Source organism: Centruroides sculpturatus, unplaced genomic scaffold (genome assembly GCF_000671375.1).
Source record: "Centruroides sculpturatus isolate CEXI.00-Female unplaced genomic scaffold, Cexi_2.0 scaffold144, whole genome shotgun sequence".
Taxonomy (NCBI): domain Eukaryota; kingdom Metazoa; phylum Arthropoda; class Arachnida; order Scorpiones; family Buthidae; genus Centruroides; species Centruroides sculpturatus.
Window position 1 is genome coordinate 579935 of NW_019384315.1, and position 19515 is coordinate 599449.

Consider the following 19515-nt stretch of genomic DNA (forward strand, 5'->3'; position numbering starts at 1 on the left):
AGAAAACTTAAGTTTTGAGAATATTTTATTGATTTAAAAGTGGTTTTTGCATTCTAACTAATTAAAAAAAAAAATAATAAAAACTTAGGTGTTTGCTTCAGGTATTAAGATCTAGGAACTGAGTCAGGCCTATCTTTCAATATGGCTAAGGTCTTAAAGCATGTTATTTTATCAGTTATTGATTATCATTAAGAAAACGATGTAACTCAGACATTAATAATGACATATAATTTAATAAATTATAATTTAGCGCTAATTTTGTAGGTTGTAAAAATCTAAGATTTTAATTTTCGAAAGCTTTTATAAATTACGCCTATTTTATTTTGCAGAATGCAGAGACGACTTTAATTGCTGAGAACTTAACGTTAACAAATATTTTATTGGCTATTAAAAGTTGTAGACTACAAGGACTACATAAGATAGTCCCACGTTCAATTTATTTAATTTTAATGCTACAGACCAGCAGAAAGCCTGCTATTACGACATAATTTTGAGAAAAGGAACACGAAGAATCGTTCAAGTAAGATGAACTTGAATCACTTCTGAAATTACGTATTAATGTTAACAAGAGGATTGTTTTTAATTTATTTTGAATATAGTACACCTATATTACGTTCAAGTAGTCTAATTATCAGTAAACTTGTAGAGTTTCTAACAGACTTAGGCCTGTGGTAATTCTAAATCTGAAATCTTTATCAGTTAATATTGTGAAAACTATAGACCAAAGTTGCAAAACAAAATAAAAACGAATAAAACTAAAATCACTTTTTAATTATATTCAAGATGTTTAATATTTTGTTATTATTCACAGATTACTTATCAGTCATTTACCTGAACTGTCCCTTGTATTTCCAGATCAGTTTGGTATAGCATCTCTCTTATTTCATATTTTGCCTATAGGCTTAGTGCATGAGTTGTTTATATTTTATTTTTTCCCCTTTTTTTAAAGTTGTTTTACTAGAATTGTAAATACATTATTCAAGACGGTTAGAAGATGTCAGGGCCAAAAATGCCTTGCGGAACGGATAGTTAGTTCTTTTTTGGACTCATAATCATGGGTTGCAATCAGATAATCGTAGGTTCGAGACTGTAAAATTTTCTTTTCTTCGGCAGATCGACTAGGTATAGAGGATGTCTTTGTCATGTTTCTTCCACATATAAACAACTTTTGTATTGTCCAATCATTGCAGAGAACTTTCTTCAACTTCTTTAACTCCAAAAGAAAGATATTTTTCAAAATGGCCGAACAGAACTTTTCTAAAAGAGATTAATGGACTTTTTAAGCCTTTGTAAACTCTAATTGTTGGGAGCTCTTCTAATTGCAACGCTACTTCTCCAATCTATTGTTCCATGCGTGGGAAACATAACCTAAACTTTTTTTGTGAGTCTCCATTCAACTCTTTTAGTAGGGTCTAGTAGTAGATCGACTGTATTGCTAATATATAGAATATAGCTTCTATATATTTAAATATATATATATCTTGTGTTTAAAAAACTGTTTAAATTCTAAATATCGAACAAAAGACTAACTACAAGTAAAAATAATTTTTATTCGGTTTAGTTCGCTTAGAATCTGGTTTATAAATGAGCAATTTAATTAGCATGTTATCAAAATAGATTTTTAATTACTTGTAATAAAAATTATTCAGTTTTCTTCAATTATATTAAAGCTAAATGTATAGGATTGTGTTCTAGATTTAAATCAACAATATGGCGTTGATAACAATTCAAGAGGGCATTCAAACTTGAATTCCTATCTACAGAAAAGCATCTAAGTTTCAATGCTATATAAAATGACATTTCATAATATAATAGTTTTAACCTTTAGCTCAATAAATGCATTTTCTACGAGATAAACATCCATTCGAGTTGCGTGGTTCTTTTATTTCTAGTTTCAATTTATTTTTGAGCATGTTCTCGACTAGTTGAACGATACGACAGTACTTGCCATTGACGTGGCGATGTGTGGTCTAGATTATCAGATTAGATTCGACTCCGCAGACTAATCTTAAGATTTATTCTAAATAAAAATTATAACAGAATTCCGGGAACAAAGCGTAAAATATTCTGTTGAATTATAACGCTTGTGAAACAATTAGATTAGTTCATAAAATTTAAAGCAATTAGGTTATTTAAATTGACGTTAAAATTAATAAAGAAAGTATAAATTTACTTTATAATTTTCTAAATAAGTTAAAATTTAAAAGAATTACAGGCGCGAGAAGAAATCGTTTCCATGTTATTTCATAAATTTAATTAAATTACATAAATCAAATCGAATTCAGCTGTGAGTTTTATAATATTTCTGTTTAATTATTATAAAAATTTTAAAAATCATTTAGTTTTATAAGAGAATTTAAGAGTATTACCTTAAAAATTATATCAATTTTCGTCTTTACATCGCAGTGAAAACCAACGTAAAAAATTAATGTCAATGTAATATCTGAAAAAAGAAAAAGAAATTTATGATTTTTTAGGTTACAAATTTATGTAAAGTAAAAATAGATTATTGAAAAACTATAGGCTAAGTAAGAACCGGAAATCTGAATAATTAAAGTTATCAATATAAAATATATTCTTTATTTTATATGCCTGACTTATTTTAAGGAATAAAATTCACTAAGAAGAGTTTTTACCATAGTCTACGCAATTTAAACATTCTCATAGATTTAAAAACAGGAGAAATGAATCTCGTGTATGCATAAGAGTATGAACTATCTCTATAAATAACTTTTTGATGTAATTTGAATTAAATTTGAATCATTTTCGTTAAAGTCGACACTTAAATGTTAAGAAAGTTAAAAATGTGCATATTTTTGGAACGGTTTAAAAAAGATAAATTACAATATTTCTTAAAGATTTTATAACCAAAAAAATTAATGTAAAATAATTTAATTGCTGGCAAATAGCCTAATCATTTACCTCTAAGTTGTGTAGGATATAGCCTATAGGTCCATTAATAAAATAGCTAAAATTTCATGTGAATGTTTTATTTTTAGTATAAACTAATTGGATGAGAAAATAAATTTAATTAGATCCGATTGAAATAATAATTAAAAATGAATTATTAGTTAATTTAAACGCAAAACATTATGCATTAATAGTGCAAGTTTTTAAATTTCTTCTGAATAAAAGTAAACTAAACATTTATAATTTGAATAATATATATATAAAGATGATCTATCTGCCTATTATGTTTCCAAATACTTAATTATTTTTCTGTCCAAAAGAACTAAAATTGATCTAACTTTGTAATTTACTTGTGTGTATAATTTAAGAAAAAGTTTGCAAAGCAGGCAGCGCCCTTTCTAATTATTGCTTAATTAAATTCATTTACCAATAAAATAAAAACAAAATTATAAAAAATTAAATTCTTCTCTCAATAAAATGATAAAATCATCATAAATGAATGACTGACTGACTGACTAAGTTAAAAATGTAAAAAAGTTCTATAGTTTTACGTTGTATAGCTTCATATAAATTATATAATATAAATCTACAATATTAAATGAATAAATTAACTTAATAGTATAATTAACTTATTAATTTAATAAAGAAATTTCTACTTAATTAATATATATTAAATGTACTGCACTAAGCTAAATGAGTTTACTACTAAGTACAAACTAGTTCATTATTACGATTTTATTTGATTATGCATGATGAAAACAAGTTTTTAATTGTAATAACAACCTCTTAATTTCCATTTTATCCACATTAAAAATTTTAATGAAGACAATTTATTTATGGAATTAAAAAAAGAATTTTTCTTCTCTCCAATTGAAATTTCCAGTTGTAAAAATTACAAGATATGCGAGTAAAATTCTTTTTAATTCTTAATGATGATGCATACGATAAAAATATATATATATATAAAGATCCAAATCTAAAATAAATAAATGAATATTAAAAACCATTTTTTTTAAAGCTATAAAACCATGAGAGCGGAGACTAATTCAATAAATACTTAATAAATAATAATATTAAAAATAAGACAGCTTTACCCGTAGGCTATTTTAAACTAAATAGCGTATGATTATTAGTATTATTTAAATAAAAAATAAATACATTATTATTATTTTATTACTGCTAAATAGCGTTATAATAGTTAAGTAATAACTCAATATGCAAATTAACTTGTCTTAAGAAATGTTTGATGAAATTGCTTGTAATTTTACGGTTTTTTTCTTTTCTTTTTTATAAATATTAGTTATAAATTTCGTGGATTTCTTTATTGTTATACATCAGAATTGATTTAAAAAATGCGAAACTTAATATTATTTTTTAATGAGTTAATATAAAAACAAGTGAATTAAAAGGAAATTTCGAACATTAATTTAACGTAGAATCTATGAGAAATTTTTCAACAATTTCAAGAAAATTCTGTATTTTCATTTGTAAATTTTTCTCTTCTAGTTTAATTTTGATTCATTTTAAATGACGAATATAGTTTCCTCTTTAGAAGGTAATATTACATTGTATTCTTATTACATAACAATAAAATAGACACATCAATTCTTAAATTGATTTTATAACATTGAATTCTAAGATTAAACTGAGTAATGTGTACTCAGCCTAGAATAAGAATATAGGTCAATTCACAGGGAACTAGTGCAGCTTACGTATGAGCAATTGTAATTTGTAAACATTCTGTATAACAATACAGGTGGGAGGGATTAAACAGGCAACTCCCACAGTGTGGAGATATTGCTAAAAAACATTTCTTTACTAACGAAATAAGAAGACAAAACTTTACTAAGAAATGACAAAGAAAATGTCGACATCAGCTGACTCATTCAAACAATTGAAACAAAGTGACCGCCTAAGTTTGGGTCACGAAGATAATCACGAAACAGCGTGACAAACGTGAGTGTTAAGAACTCATTATCTTTCAGTAAAATATATAGGTTTATATATATATAAATATCCTGGAATAACCTTGTTCCGAATGCATTTTGTTGTAAAATGAATAGAGAGAACTTTAAATTCGAGTGACCTTTCCAGGTTTCTTTTCATTCGTCAAAGGAATTTTAACATTGTTATAATTAAGAATTACCTTACATTGTTCGAAGGAAAAGGTCATAATACAGGCCTACAGATTAAACCACGTTTACATTTGAACTTTAAATCAAAGAACGTGTTATATTATTTTAATAGCTCCATAAATATCAGAATTTATAAATTAGGAAAGCCTTAAGTTATCCAAATTGACTAATAGATTTTAATGGCATAATAATAGGTAATTAAATACATAAAAAAAAAAATTGAAGTTGAATGTAAGGTTAGATAGAGAAAAATACAAGTTTATAACCAGTTGCATAGCCAGTTCTTCACTAAATGGAAGTAAATTAAATTAACTGGAAACGACGAGAAGTAAGAATCGGTATAATGTAAGATATAAAGGATAACATTGTTGATAAAAGTTAATTCAGCAGTGTTGTCTCATAAATGCTTAATGAAGAGTTTATTCTCTATAGGTGGTCATCCAATGCGGAAAGTTTTTTCTTGTAGGACCTCCCGTATTTGATAAACTATAAAAAAACTTTTAAGACTGTCTTATAATATTTATGTTCAATGGCAAAGCAATTAACGCGTCTACGTTGTCAGACCAAACGGATTCTATCAGAGTTCTTGTAGATGAAACGGAGGAGGTCCTTCACTAGAAAACGAAAAAAAGCTATTAACCAATAGGTTAGTACCATTAACCTAATGCTTCGCTATCTGTCAGACTTAATGCAAGAACGAGCGGCTATTAAAACCGAGGGTTCTAAAACATTTCATCGAAGTAATGGCAGAAAACTGACATTTTACAACATGACCCGCAGTATTGCATTTAAAAGTCGAATGCAGAAACTTTCATCTACATTTTTTATTCTGAGTCGACCTTCTGAGTAAGAAAATATTATTTCTTTATTAATAGATGATGTTCTTATTTTCTTAAAGAATAATGCTTTTTTTAAATTTGCTAAAAACTACATATTTAATAATGTGCAGTAATTAAACGTATCTTAAAGTATCGAGAAAGTTCTTGTTTCGGCTATTTTATTATTGAATTATTTGTTAAAACTGTAACGTAATATTTTAATTTGTTCACTTACGTTATAGACTATAGACTAAAAACATGCCCAAAATTAACATATCTAAAATAACTCGATACGTATTGTAGAAAGATGTGTATCTTTATAAGTTAATTTCACAATAAAATTAAAGTATAAATCTAAAATATTAACGTCTATTAACAATTAATAAAACTTTAAAGAATCTAAGAAATAAAGATCTTGAGCAAGAACGTGTTAACTTATTATTTTTCGATTTTCCAAGAAAAGTTATCTTAAAGTTCCGAACTTGCTCTGTATTTGAACATATGATTGATTATATCTGAGGTTGGTAGGCCAGTCTATGAGAAGTTATGGAAATTATATCTGTCCTATGTAGAAATTCAACAATACACACCAATGAAACAACAAGGTCTAAAAATATAAACTAATCTATAAAAGGACGTTGAATAAAATAATTTATAGTATAAATATTTGTATAAACACTTAATATAGACTATAAACAAATAAATGTATTTTTTAATTTCTGTAAAATATTATTAAATCGCTATTATTATGATACATTTTAAGTATTCTAAGCCATATAAAATCTAAATATCTTAACCTAGATCTAGATTTAATAAACTTAGTTTAGATTCATCATTCATGAATGTTTTATCTCAGATTTTAGTAGTAGGCTATTGAAACTGTACGTTATATAATTTTCGCTTTTATAACCAAAAAATAGGTCTAATTATTAAAAAAAATATTAAAATGGTAAGGACCTCTATAGTAAAATCTTATCATAATGACATAAGGCTACATCTCGATGTAAACCTTATGACTTAAGTTATTGATAAATGTAAGAACGATCAGATACTCATATTTTTATTTTCTGATGTTTTCAACAATTATAAATAAAACTTTAAACTATATTTCTACACATTTTTAGAGCCTACATTATTTGCTAAGTAGGCAATTAATATTTATTTATGAATATTAGCCTAAATTGTATCTAAAATTCTGTGTTAAATTGAAGAAGCATTATCTTGTAATTTTCCAAATTTTATATTGATAAAACGGCATTAATACATCAGAACTAAGTTATATCTACGTTAAAATTTGACGATTATTATTTGCATAAGAATTGTATGTATGTCTTAGTGCTAGACTAGATAGAATATAACTGTATAACTAAGTTATAGAGAATCTTTAAGGTTCTAGAATTTCGTGTTAAGAGATAATAAACAGTAAACTTAAGAACTTATTTTATGGAAGGAATACATAGAAGTTAATGAAATTAAAACAGAAATCTAACATAGACTCATTTTAAAAATTAAAATTTCTATCAGTTCTTTCCATAATTAAATTGATATAAAAATTGCATAACTTTATAATAGAGAACCTTACATTATAATTTATATTGTACTAAATATTTTCTCTTCTTTTCAAATAACTAAATTGGCGTAAATACAGTTTATCAATGAGTAATTATAAAATAAAGAATAATAATTATTAGACTATATCCCAACAAAAATGAAATAACCGATTTAATTTTAAAAGTATTTGTTGCGCCTATACCATAAGTCCCAGTGAATTAAATAAAAAAGTTCTAAATGAATAAAAAAATTTTGCATCTGTTTATATATAATTACTAAAATCTAGACAACTATCTCTGAATTTACTCTTACATATATACACATAATAATGAGCTTAGACTTTAACTAAATCGATTTTAATTTGTTTTACTTTTATAATCTTTATTTGGATTCAGTCTAATTTATATTTATAGCTATCTACGGGAGATTTAAGATTTAAAATTAAAGACATTTAAAATCTATAATATAAACTCTATAATTTAATTTTAATATAAATAGCCTAATGAATTTGGAATATTTACATACAAGGTTAGTTAAGATGCATAGAGAAAAATTATTAATAAAATATTTTTGTTTATGTAGTCTATTACAGAATGAATTAGTTTATGAATGTGAAAATTCTAAGAGATAGAAAAGTCATAGTTAAATACACAAGATTAAAAAAATAAAGATTTTAGTTTTCGGGAATAAAAATGCTTACAAAATAATCTCCAAACAACGGCCATTTTTTAATTTTCCTATTAATGGTCGTTGTTCAGAGGTTTGACTGTATGTAATTGTAATATAATAAGCCGTACAGTACAGTACAATTAATAATCTACAAATATGCGCTACTTTTACGATTGCAACTAGACCTATTAGTTTCACTTGAATTAATATTTTTATATTATAAAAGTGATTCTCTGTCGATATATTAAATCGCTCAACAATTTAATTTTTAAAAAAGTTATTTCGATTAAAGTTTAGACCTATTGTGAATATCATTAAGTTTGAGAATCTTCGAGTTAATTTAAGAAATTTTAAAGTTGCATAACAAAAATAACAACAGATTAATTACATTCTAGATGTAAAAATGTTGTTAAGAATGAGTTTAAAAGTTTTAAAATCAATAAAAATTTTATACACTTAAGATTTTTTAGTAGTAACTTCAAAAATTTATAATGTTAATCTTCATCTTGACAGTTTCACTTCGTTGTTATTATAACAGATAATTTAATTAAAATAACAGATTTAAAAATAAAATAATCAAGAACTTAGAAAATTAGAGTTTAAATTTACTAAATTAGAAAAAAAATAAATAATTTGTAATAAATGTTTTAAATGTAAAACGATGCTTGTTCTCCTATCTCTGCATAAACGTAACTTACATAAAATTCAATTAAAATTTCTGACAAATTTCTTTTAAAATATTCACAATCGCATTTAAGGTTACTTATTAAGCATGCTATTAAAACGTAAAGACTACTAAAATCATTGTGAAAGTCGTAATTTTGACAGATCTAAGAAAAAAGTAAGCATCTCTTTACCAGTATCAATCGCGGAGCTATCGACTCTAGAAGTGTAGACTACATATTCTTTTAATGGGAAGTTTATTTCGCAGTAAAACTTTAATGAACACTAAACAATGCACTTTTAAATTCACGATATCATCACTATCTACTGGTTTATCGTGTGATCTTTTTGTTGTAGAAATAATCATTTCGATTTATGAATCTGGTATAAATCCCAAGGCCTTAGTATCCATTATAAATCATAGAAAAAAAAGTGTTACGTTTCATATAATATCACCCCCTTTGAACTGTTTGATTGCACTTTATTAATTTTAAAGGTAAACATTTTTTAAAAATGTTTTATTCTGTTCAACAGTAGACTAAACTTACATAGAATGGAAGTAGTGTAATCTATAAATGCTTTTAAGTTTATTTTAATAATTTTATTATCTAAAATTCCATTTATTTATTTAAAATTTAAACATAAAACATCTTAAAATAAAATTTTTGTATTATATTTTTCCAATGAGAATTCAAGAGAACAGCTGTTTATAATTAGAGTAAAAATCATATGCATTAGAATAGACAAGTAAATAAAGGAAAAATATATGTCCAAATTATTCTAAATATATAAACACGTACGAGTTAATTTAGTAAGTATTCATTATAAAATTCTCCAGAAAGTTATTTTCATTTTCATATTTTCAAATAATAGAAGCCTCTATACATATTTTTCTAGTTTGAAAAGCGAAACATAACAGGCAATAAAAATGGAGTCGCGTGTTAGGAACGAGTGGTCGTTCTGCATGGTCACATCTAATCAAAATTCTGCACCAGATATCATGCAGATCACGTACTCTGTCATGATATATTCTATCTAACAATGTCAAGTGCAATTGTACACGTGGGATAAACCTTGTCATTCCTCTAGTCATCGGTTATCTTAATATTTAAACTGTCAAACTATACTCAGACTAAATAACTTTAGCATGCAAACCTCGTAAACAAATTTCGAAGCTTTTAACTTCTATTATCTTTTAATTTAAAGATAATTCTATCTTTATATAATATCTTAATAATTATTATGATCATATTTAGATATAAAATCAAATAAAACAAAAGTAATTTTATGTTTTATATAGGCCTATATATAGAGGCTGCTTATCTGCGAGAGATGTTTGAAAATGGATCGCCGTTAGAAAAATCTATCCTGGAGCAAAAGATGTAGAGATAAAAATCTCTTAAGCACGTATCTTTATCGATAGAATAATTGTAATTTATTATTACTTGTATTGATTTTTAATGGCAAAATAACTGCAACTGTTAAAACAGTTTAATCAGATTAAAATAAATATATTTAACTTCTCCGATAAGCCCGTTTTAATAATTAATAATCGAAGATACCCGTTAAAAATCTTTTCGATAATTTAATTAAATTTAATAATCTCCAAACAAAATTGGGCATTCTCATAGAAACATAATAAACAGGATTTCGTTTGAATGATCAAGGAAAAACAACAACAATGAATGTCAAAGCTTTCAATTGAGTCTATTTAGAACGTATGCCTTGATAAACACAAATAAGTTCGTTGAAATTGGACCCAGAAATAAAAAAAAAATAGTTTTGAACTCTTGACTGAAGGCTTTTTTCCCTCTCTGTTGTATGGCTGGAAGTTAATAGGGCACCTACCTCGTAAATGCAAGACAGATTGCGTGCATGGCATGTATAGGAGGCGTGGTTTCCTCTCCACTCTGGCGACGTGGTGTCTCCGGTGCCAACTAGACTCCTCCCCCTTAGTCACGAGATGAATGACAACAATCCAGTTTGGTATTGAATGTTCCATAGGTCGACGCCAACCAATCCTACTATATATATATATATAAAATACTGTAATCTATTTATTTGTTTTAATTATTAATCTATTGTCTATCTTAAGCTATTATTAGAAATAAATACAATGCAAAATTTCTACTTGGAATGTACTGTAACGTAAATATTTCTCATTTAGAAAATAATATCAGTTTGTGAAATTAAATTATTCATTTCGTTATTTAGCACCGTGTTTCATAATTTCAATTATTAATGTTGGAAACCGTTACCGTTGCAAGATTTATAAAATTCAATAGTTTGACAGAACGGGAGAATGTCTACTAACGATTTTTTTTAAATAAATTGTTATTTTGATCCCGTTTAAGTCTATGTATTTTTACTGTAAAATAGCTTAATAGAATACGGATTTAATATAAATTTAATTATATAATATGATATAAAATCTTTAATGTAAGATTAATACTTGGAACTAACTTACTGTGTTTTTAATTAATTATTTAATTATTATTAATATAATTTAGAGTAAAACTTAGTATTATCTTATAAATAAAAATATATATAAAAAATTGAAATTCATCATTAAACTTAAACTATTGCTTTTTAACAACTCAATAGTGGAAAATCATCATAATAAGGACATTTTTATATAATTTATTCGTTTTTACAAGTGTCAAAAGGATATAGATTTAAGCTACGAGAGATTTATAATAATGCAGCAAAAGTTATTTTAATCATTAAAAGGGGCAATCCATGATGTTTTTCATTTTTGTTTTAATTATGCATTACATTCGTAATGAATAATTGGAAGAAGTGATGCAAAAATACGGAGTATCTCGCTCGAATTCCCCCCAGTTTCAAATTCCTCTATAAAATGCAATTATGAAGATACGTCATCGAAATGTCTGTGACAGTTCAAGTTTAATGTGCATATGCTGAAAACGCCCGCTACTGATTCGTGCTGGCGTTGCTCGGTCTTAGATGTAATTTTTTCAGTTCGTTGAATTGATTACGCCGGTCCCACTCTTGGCCCTCGATCTCTCGCCATTAACCTATTTAGACTTTTTTTCTTTGGAGGTATGTAAAAAATCAGGTTTGTGCCACAAATGTGCAAAATATGTCAGTTGTTTGTACCCGCATCCTGGATGCATTAACAGAATGGTGCCCGACATGCAGTAGATCGGCTATAGACTGAAATCGCGTACAGAATGGATATCCCACGTTCCACGTTGAGTATTTTATGTAAATTTTTAAGACGTGCTTGCTATTAAACCTATTCTCACTTCGGTATACAGTTCGCATTCCCAAAATTATTACTGAAAACTAGGGAGATTCGAGCAGGACATCCTGTAATACGGCAAATGGTGACATATGTATGGACCAACAAGATTCTATTGTAGATCCACATTCCGTAACTATTGTTTGTTTTGCTTCATTTATTGAAATGCATTTTTATGAAGGAATGCTATAAAAATCCCTAGTTTTTCTGTTTGGACCATAAGACCACGTACTGAATTTGTTTAAAGTACGAGTATTTTTTCAACAAGGCCTTGAAAGTGTCAAGATGAAGTAACCTACAATTAAATTACATGATTCTTGAAAATTCCGCAATCCTGCGTTTGCAGATGTATCGTTAACTCGATCCAAAACGTAGGAATTAACTATATTTATTTTGGTTGATTACATACACAGTTAAATCCTATACTGAATTACCGAGTAGCGTCACTATACACTTGCAGACGCAAAATAATGAAAATTTCAAGAATTATCTAATTGAAATATAGCCGCTGATCCTAGCAACAAATGAAGTGCAATATTAATACAAAAGAGAAATCCTTCATTATGTCAAAAAACAAATAAACTAACTAGCTTCTATTGAAATTAAAAAAAAAAAACATCTATAAATTTAGGCTATAGAATATCTATTTTCTAAATGTCATAGTACCGAATATAATTATTAAACAGTCCACATATTCGACATATTACACTGAATGTAACGAATAAGTTTTTGTCTTTCACTTCTAGCATTTTCTTATGCATTCTTAAAATTAATATTTTTCTCATAAGATCACTTAGATTTGATGCTTTATAAAAAGTTGTAAATACTAAAAACGAGTAAAATCTTCAAGTCCGATTCCAATCCATATTTGACACGTGACCACCTTCTATCGCCCCACCCCTTCGACCTTTAAGCTTTAAAGTGGGTGAACAAAATCGTGTCCCCCCATACGAACAGTTACAACCTCCATTTTTCTCCCATGTTTCAAGGGCCCCTGAATCCAAAAATGTAAAAAATCTTGGTGGATCAATTTTTACCGATCCCCATACTTTCCCTCTGTTACATAACATTCGGGAAAGTAAAATCATTTAATATANAATATTTAACACAAAATCAAGTCCATACAAATACATTTATATAATATCTTAATAATTATTATGATCATATTTAGATATAAAATCAAATAAAACAAAAGTAATTTTATGTTTTATATAGGCCTATATATAGAGGCTGCTTATCTGCGAGAGATGTTTGAAAATGGATCGCCGTTAGAAAAATCTATCCTGGAGCAAAAGATGTAGAGATAAAAATCTCTTAAGCACGTATCTTTATCGATAGAATAATTGTAATTTATTATTACTTGTATTGATTTTTAATGGCAAAATAACTGCAACTGTTAAAACAGTTTAATCAGATTAAAATAAATATATTTAACTTCTCCGATAAGCCCGTTTTAATAATTAATAATCGAAGATACCCGTTAAAAATCTTTTCGATAATTTAATTAAAATAACAGATTTAAAAATAAAATAACCAANTTAATTTTAAAAGTATTTGTTGCGCCTATACCATAAGTCCCAGTGAATTAAATAAAAAAGTTCTAAATGAATAAAAAAATTTTGCATCTGTTTATATATAATTACTAAAATCTAGACAACTATCTCTGAATTTACTCTTACATATATACAAATAATAATGAGCTTAGACTTTAACTAAATCGATTTTAATTTGTTTTACTTTTATAATCTTTATTTGGATTCAGTCTAATTTATATTTATAGCTATCTACGGGAGATTTAAGATTTAAAATTAAAGACATTTAAAATCTATAATATAAACTCTATAATTTAATTTTAATATAAATAGCCTAATGAATTTGGAATATTTACATACAAGGTTAGTTAAGATGCATAGAGAAAAATTATTAATAAAATATTTTTGTTTATGTAGTCTATTACAGAATGAATTAGTTTATGAATGTGGAAATTCTAAGAGATAGAAAAGTCATAGTTAAATACACAAGATTAAAAAAATAAAAAAGATTTCAGTTTTCGGGAATAAAAATGCTTACAAAATAATCTCCAAACAACGGCCATTTTTTAATTTTCCTATTAATGGTCGTTGTTCAGAGGTTTGACTGTATGTAATTGTAATATAATAAGCCGTACAGTACAGTACAATTAATAATCTACAAATATGCGCTACTTTTACGATTGCAACTAGACCTATTAGTTTCACTTGAATTAATATTTTTATATTATAAAAGTGATTCTCTGTCGATATATTAAATCGCTCAACAATTTAATTTTTAAAAAAGTTATTTCGATTAAAGTTTAGACCTATTGTGAATATCATTAAGTTTGAGAATCTTCGAGTTAATTTAAGTAATTTTAAAGTTGCATAACAAAAATAACAACAGATTAATTACATTCTAGATGTAAAAATGTTGTTAAGAATGAGTTTAAAAGTTTTAAAATCAATAAAAATTTTATACACTTAAGATTTTTTAGTAGTAACTTCAAAAATTTATAATGTTAATCTTCATCTTGACAGTTTCACTTCGTTGTTATTATAACAGATAATTTAATTAAATTTAATAATCTCCAAACAAAATTGGGCATTCTCATAGAAACATAATAAACAGGATTTCGTTTGAATGATCAAGGAAAAACAACAACAATGAATGTCAAAGCTTTCAATTGAGTCTATTTAGAACGTATGCCTTGATAAACACAAATAAGTTCGTTGAAATTGGACCCAGAAATAAAAAAAAAATAGTTTTGAACTCTTGACTGAAGGCTTTTTTCCCTCTCTGTTGTATGGCTGGAAGTTAATAGGGCACCTACCTCGTAAATGCAAGACAGATTGCGTGCATGGCATGTATAGGAGGCGTGGTTTCCTCTCCACTCTGGCGACGTGGTGTCTCCGGTGCCAACTAGACTCCTCCCCCTTAGTCACGAGATGAATGGCAACAATCCAGTTTGGTATTGAATGTTCCATAGGTCGACGCCAACCAATCCTACTATATATATATATATAAAATACTGTAATCTATTTATTTGTTTTAATTATTAATCTATTGTCTATCTTAAGCTATTATTAGAAATAAATACAATGCAAAATTTCTACTTGGAATGTACTGTAACGTAAATATTTCTCATTTAGAAAATAATATCAGTTTGTGAAATTAAATTATTCATTTCGTTATTTAGCACCGTGTTTCATAATTTCAATTATTAATGTTGGAAACCGTTACCGTTGCAAGATTTATAAAATTCAATAGTTTGACAGAACGGGAGAATGTCTACTAACGATTTTTTTTAAATAAATTGTTATTTTGATCCCGTTTAAGTCTATGTATTTTTACTGTAAAATAGCTTAATAGAATACGGATTTAATATAAATTTAATTATATAATATGATATAAAATCTTTAATGTAAGATTAATACTTGGAACTAACTTACTGTGTTTTTAATTAATTATTTAATTATTATTAATATAATTTAGAGTAAAACTTAGTATTATCTTATAAATAAAAATATATATAAAAAATTGAAATTCATCATTAAACTTAAACTATTGCTTTTTAACAACTCAATAGTGGAAAATCATCATAATAAGGACATTTTTATATAATTTATTCGTTTTTACAAGTGTCAAAAGGATATAGATTTAAGCTACGAGAGATTTATAATAATGCAGCAAAAGTTATTTTAATCATTAAAAGGGGCAATCCATGATGTTTTTCATTTTTGTTTTAATTATGCATTACATTCGTAATGAATAATTGGAAGAAGTGATGCAAAAATACGGAGTATCTCGCTCGAATTCCCCCCAGTTTCAAATTCCTCTATAAAATGCAATTATGAAGATACGTCATCGAAATGTCTGTGACAGTTCAAGTTTAATGTGCATATGCTGAAAACGCCCGCTACTGATTCGTGCTGGCGTTGCTCGGTCTTAGATGTAATTTTTTCAGTTCGTTGAATTGATTACGCCGGTCCCACTCTTGGCCCTCGATCTCTCGCCATTAACCTATTTAGACTTTTTTTCTTTGGAGGTATGTAAAAAATCAGGTTTGTGCCACAAATGTGCAAAATATGTCAGTTGTTTGTACCCGCATCCTGGATGCATTAACAGAATGGTGCCCGACATGCAGTAGATCGGCTATAGACTGAAATCGCGTACAGAATGGATATCCCACGTTCCACGTTGAGTATTTTATGTAAATTTTTAAGACGTGCTTGCTATTAAACCTATTCTCACTTCGGTATACAGTTCGCATTCCCAAAATTATTACTGAAAACTAGGGAGATTCGAGCAGGACATCCTGTAATACGGCAAATGGTGACATATGTATGGACCAACAAGATTCTATTGTAGATCCACATTCCGTAACTATTGTTTGTTTTGCTTCATTTATTGAAATGCATTTTTATGAAGGAATGCTATAAAAATCCCTAGTTTTTCTGTTTGGACCATAAGACCACGTACTGAATTTGTTTAAAGTACGAGTATTTTTTCAACAAGGCCTTGAAAGTGTCAAGATGAAGTAACCTACAATTAAATTACATGATTCTTGAAAATTCCGCAATCCTGCGTTTGCAGATGTATCGTTAACTCGATCCAAAACGTAGGAATTAACTATATTTATTTTGGTTGATTACATACACAGTTAAATCCTATACTGAATTACCGAGTAGCGTCACTATACACTTGCAGACGCAAAATAATGAAAATTTCAAGAATTATCTAATTGAAATATAGCCGCTGATCCTAGCAACAAATGAAGTGCAATATTAATACAAAAGAGAAATCCTTCATTATGTCAAAAAACAAATAAACTAACTAGCTTCTATTGAAATTAAAAAAAAAAAACATCTATAAATTTAGGCTATAGAATATCTATTTTCTAAATGTCATAGTACCGAATATAATTATTAAACAGTCCACATATTCGACATATTACACTGAATGTAACGAATAAGTTTTTGTCTTTCACTTCTAGCATTTTCTTATGCATTCTTAAAATTAATATTTTTCTCATAAGATCACTTAGATTTGATGCTTTATAAAAAGTTGTAAATACTAAAAACGAGTAAAATCTTCAAGTCCGATTCCAATCCATATTTGACACGTGACCACCTTCTATCGCCCCACCCCTTCGACCTTTAAGCTTTAAAGTGGGTGAACAAAATCGTGTCCCCCCATACGAACAGTTACAACCTCCATTTTTCTCCCATGTTTCAAGGGCCCCTGAATCCAAAAATGTAAAAAATCTTGGTGGATCAATTTTTACCGATCCCCATACTTTCCCTCTGTTACATAACATTCGGGAAAGTAAAATCATTTAATATAATGAATAATTTTGAATTATATTTGCTTTCTGATGAGAGCTGTACTATACTGTACGGTACATTGTAGAGATGATAAATAAAATAGAAATAAAAAGACCATGACTCAGCAAAGAACAAATACTGTAGTTACAAAAATGTCACCATATCAATGACAAGCTTGTAGCTGCAGGAACACATTGGCTGAGACTTACCGTAGCGCCTCTAATGGAAAATAAATGTTGCAAATGCATATTGTTTTATTTCACAATACTGTATATGATTTCTTTCAGTGAAGTATGTTATGAATTCTTACATACTTATTAGTGTTACGTAACCAAAAAGATTGAAAAGCATTTCTTTATAGTAATTTCTCATCTCTACTTTCGTTATTTTATACTGTTTTTAAATTTTTTTTTTGTCCTCAGCCAAGCTCATTGAAACCATGTTAAATTTCCATCATTTTAATGCTTTTTCTTAACTTGCATTTTCCTTCATTTTAATTTTTCCTGTTGTCAGAATTGCTGATTACCATATAGACCTAAATTATTGTGTTTTATTGATTACTATATTGTGTTATTGTACTGAATCTTTTGTTTTTTAATAAATGTATTTAATAAATTTGTGTTTCTTTAGTAATAATGTAATATTCTCAGTGTTAAATAGACAAAATTTCGTATTGTTACACTTGTTATGATACAGTAAATAATTTCTTTTATCTATTAAAATAAAGGAAGACAAAGTAGTGTTTATACATCTCGACAAACAAAGCATACTAGAAGAAAGTATATTGTTTATTATCATCTTATTTCTTTCAAATTATATTAAAATGGTTTAAGTGAAGTGTAAAAATAGTTAAAATATGTATATATATCGTTCGTTCGTATATAAATCAAAGTAATTTTTTTTTATAAGTTTCAAAATGAATTATTATAGATTAAATTTTGATTTGAATAAAACAAAACATAGCTTCTTTCCTAAATTTTTGTGTTAACAAGTGTTGGTTCTTGATTACAATTTCGCTAGAGGCGCTACGGTCGGTCTCAGCCAATGTGTTTCTGCAGTTAAAAGCTTGTTATTAGTGGCCTATCAAAGTGTTACAGAATTTTTTATGCCTTATTTTAAAATATTATATACGAAAAACGATAATATTTACGGCGTAATATTTATATTATGACACATTTCTTCCAACAAAGAAAAACAAAAGGTATTGAAGGAAAATCATAGATGCACCCTTATGTTGCTATAGTCCATCTACTGAAACAATCAACTTGGATATTAACCAATGAACATCAACCATTGATCGCTTAGTTGTGGCAAGTTAATTCTGGTTTCTTCCTCATTTGTTAAAAATGTCATCGCCATTATAAACAGTACTATGAAATCTTCACGTTCTGGTATTGGAATACGAGGAAGTTCGCTATAGTAGCCGTTAAATGCATTATTCTTTATGCTATAAAAAATGAACACAATTAATGGAAAAGTCGTTCTGCCATCTAGTGAGAGAAAATAAAATAAAATTCATACATTGCCTGACATATTAAGCGAAAAGTGCTGACATCATTAGGAATGTTCTGATTGGTTTAACCGAAGCGACATCACGCGTGACGTTGCTCTCAAGTTGATTCTTTCCGTAGACAGACTATACAGTTATAGGATACTACGATAGGAATCTACGTTATAGGAACCCGCGTTATAGGGGTCTACCCCTATAATGTAGATTCCTATAACGAGGCGAAAAAATTGCGACAGTATTCGTATAAAGACGCTAAAATGGACGCGTAAAACGCGGTAAAACGTCATCGCCAACTCGTCATCGCGGACGAGCAGCAGAACCTACTTTCCGCCGTCCAGCGCCACGCTACGGAGAGTTTAGGCGGGTAAGTTGAGTTTACTATCGTCTGTACAGTATGTAAATTAGGTACCGTAAGTCTAATACAGTACTGTAATTTTATACATTTCTTGTGAAAGAAACATTTCTTATTCAACGGCCATAAAAATTATTTCTATTAATGATGTCTCCAAAGTTCAACGAATTTTTCGCAGAAAAATAACATCAGAAATCGCGGCCGCCGTTTGGTGCGCTGCTCCGCGACGAACACAAGCTTGAGCAATGGCGACGTCGAACGGTGCACACTCGGTAAGTAATCCTACAATTTTTTGTTTATAGC

The 19515-nt window shown here is 27.7% G+C and overlaps 1 protein-coding gene across 1 annotated transcript in view; it reads right to left on the bottom strand.

Annotated features, from left to right (window-relative positions):
* LOC111623152 (homeobox protein Hox-D9-like) overlaps positions 1-10728 on the bottom strand; it is a 150701-nt gene extending 139973 nt beyond the window's left edge. Inside the window, exons 1-3 of the mRNA XM_023365632.1 lie at positions 10595-10728; positions 2370-2443; positions 832-1257 (exon numbers count right to left, since the gene is read on the bottom strand). The gene's annotated coding sequence lies outside the window, so the exon portion shown is untranslated. The remainder of the gene's footprint in view (positions 1-831; positions 1258-2369; positions 2444-10594) is intronic.
* Positions 10729-19515: the final 8787 nt, after the last annotated feature.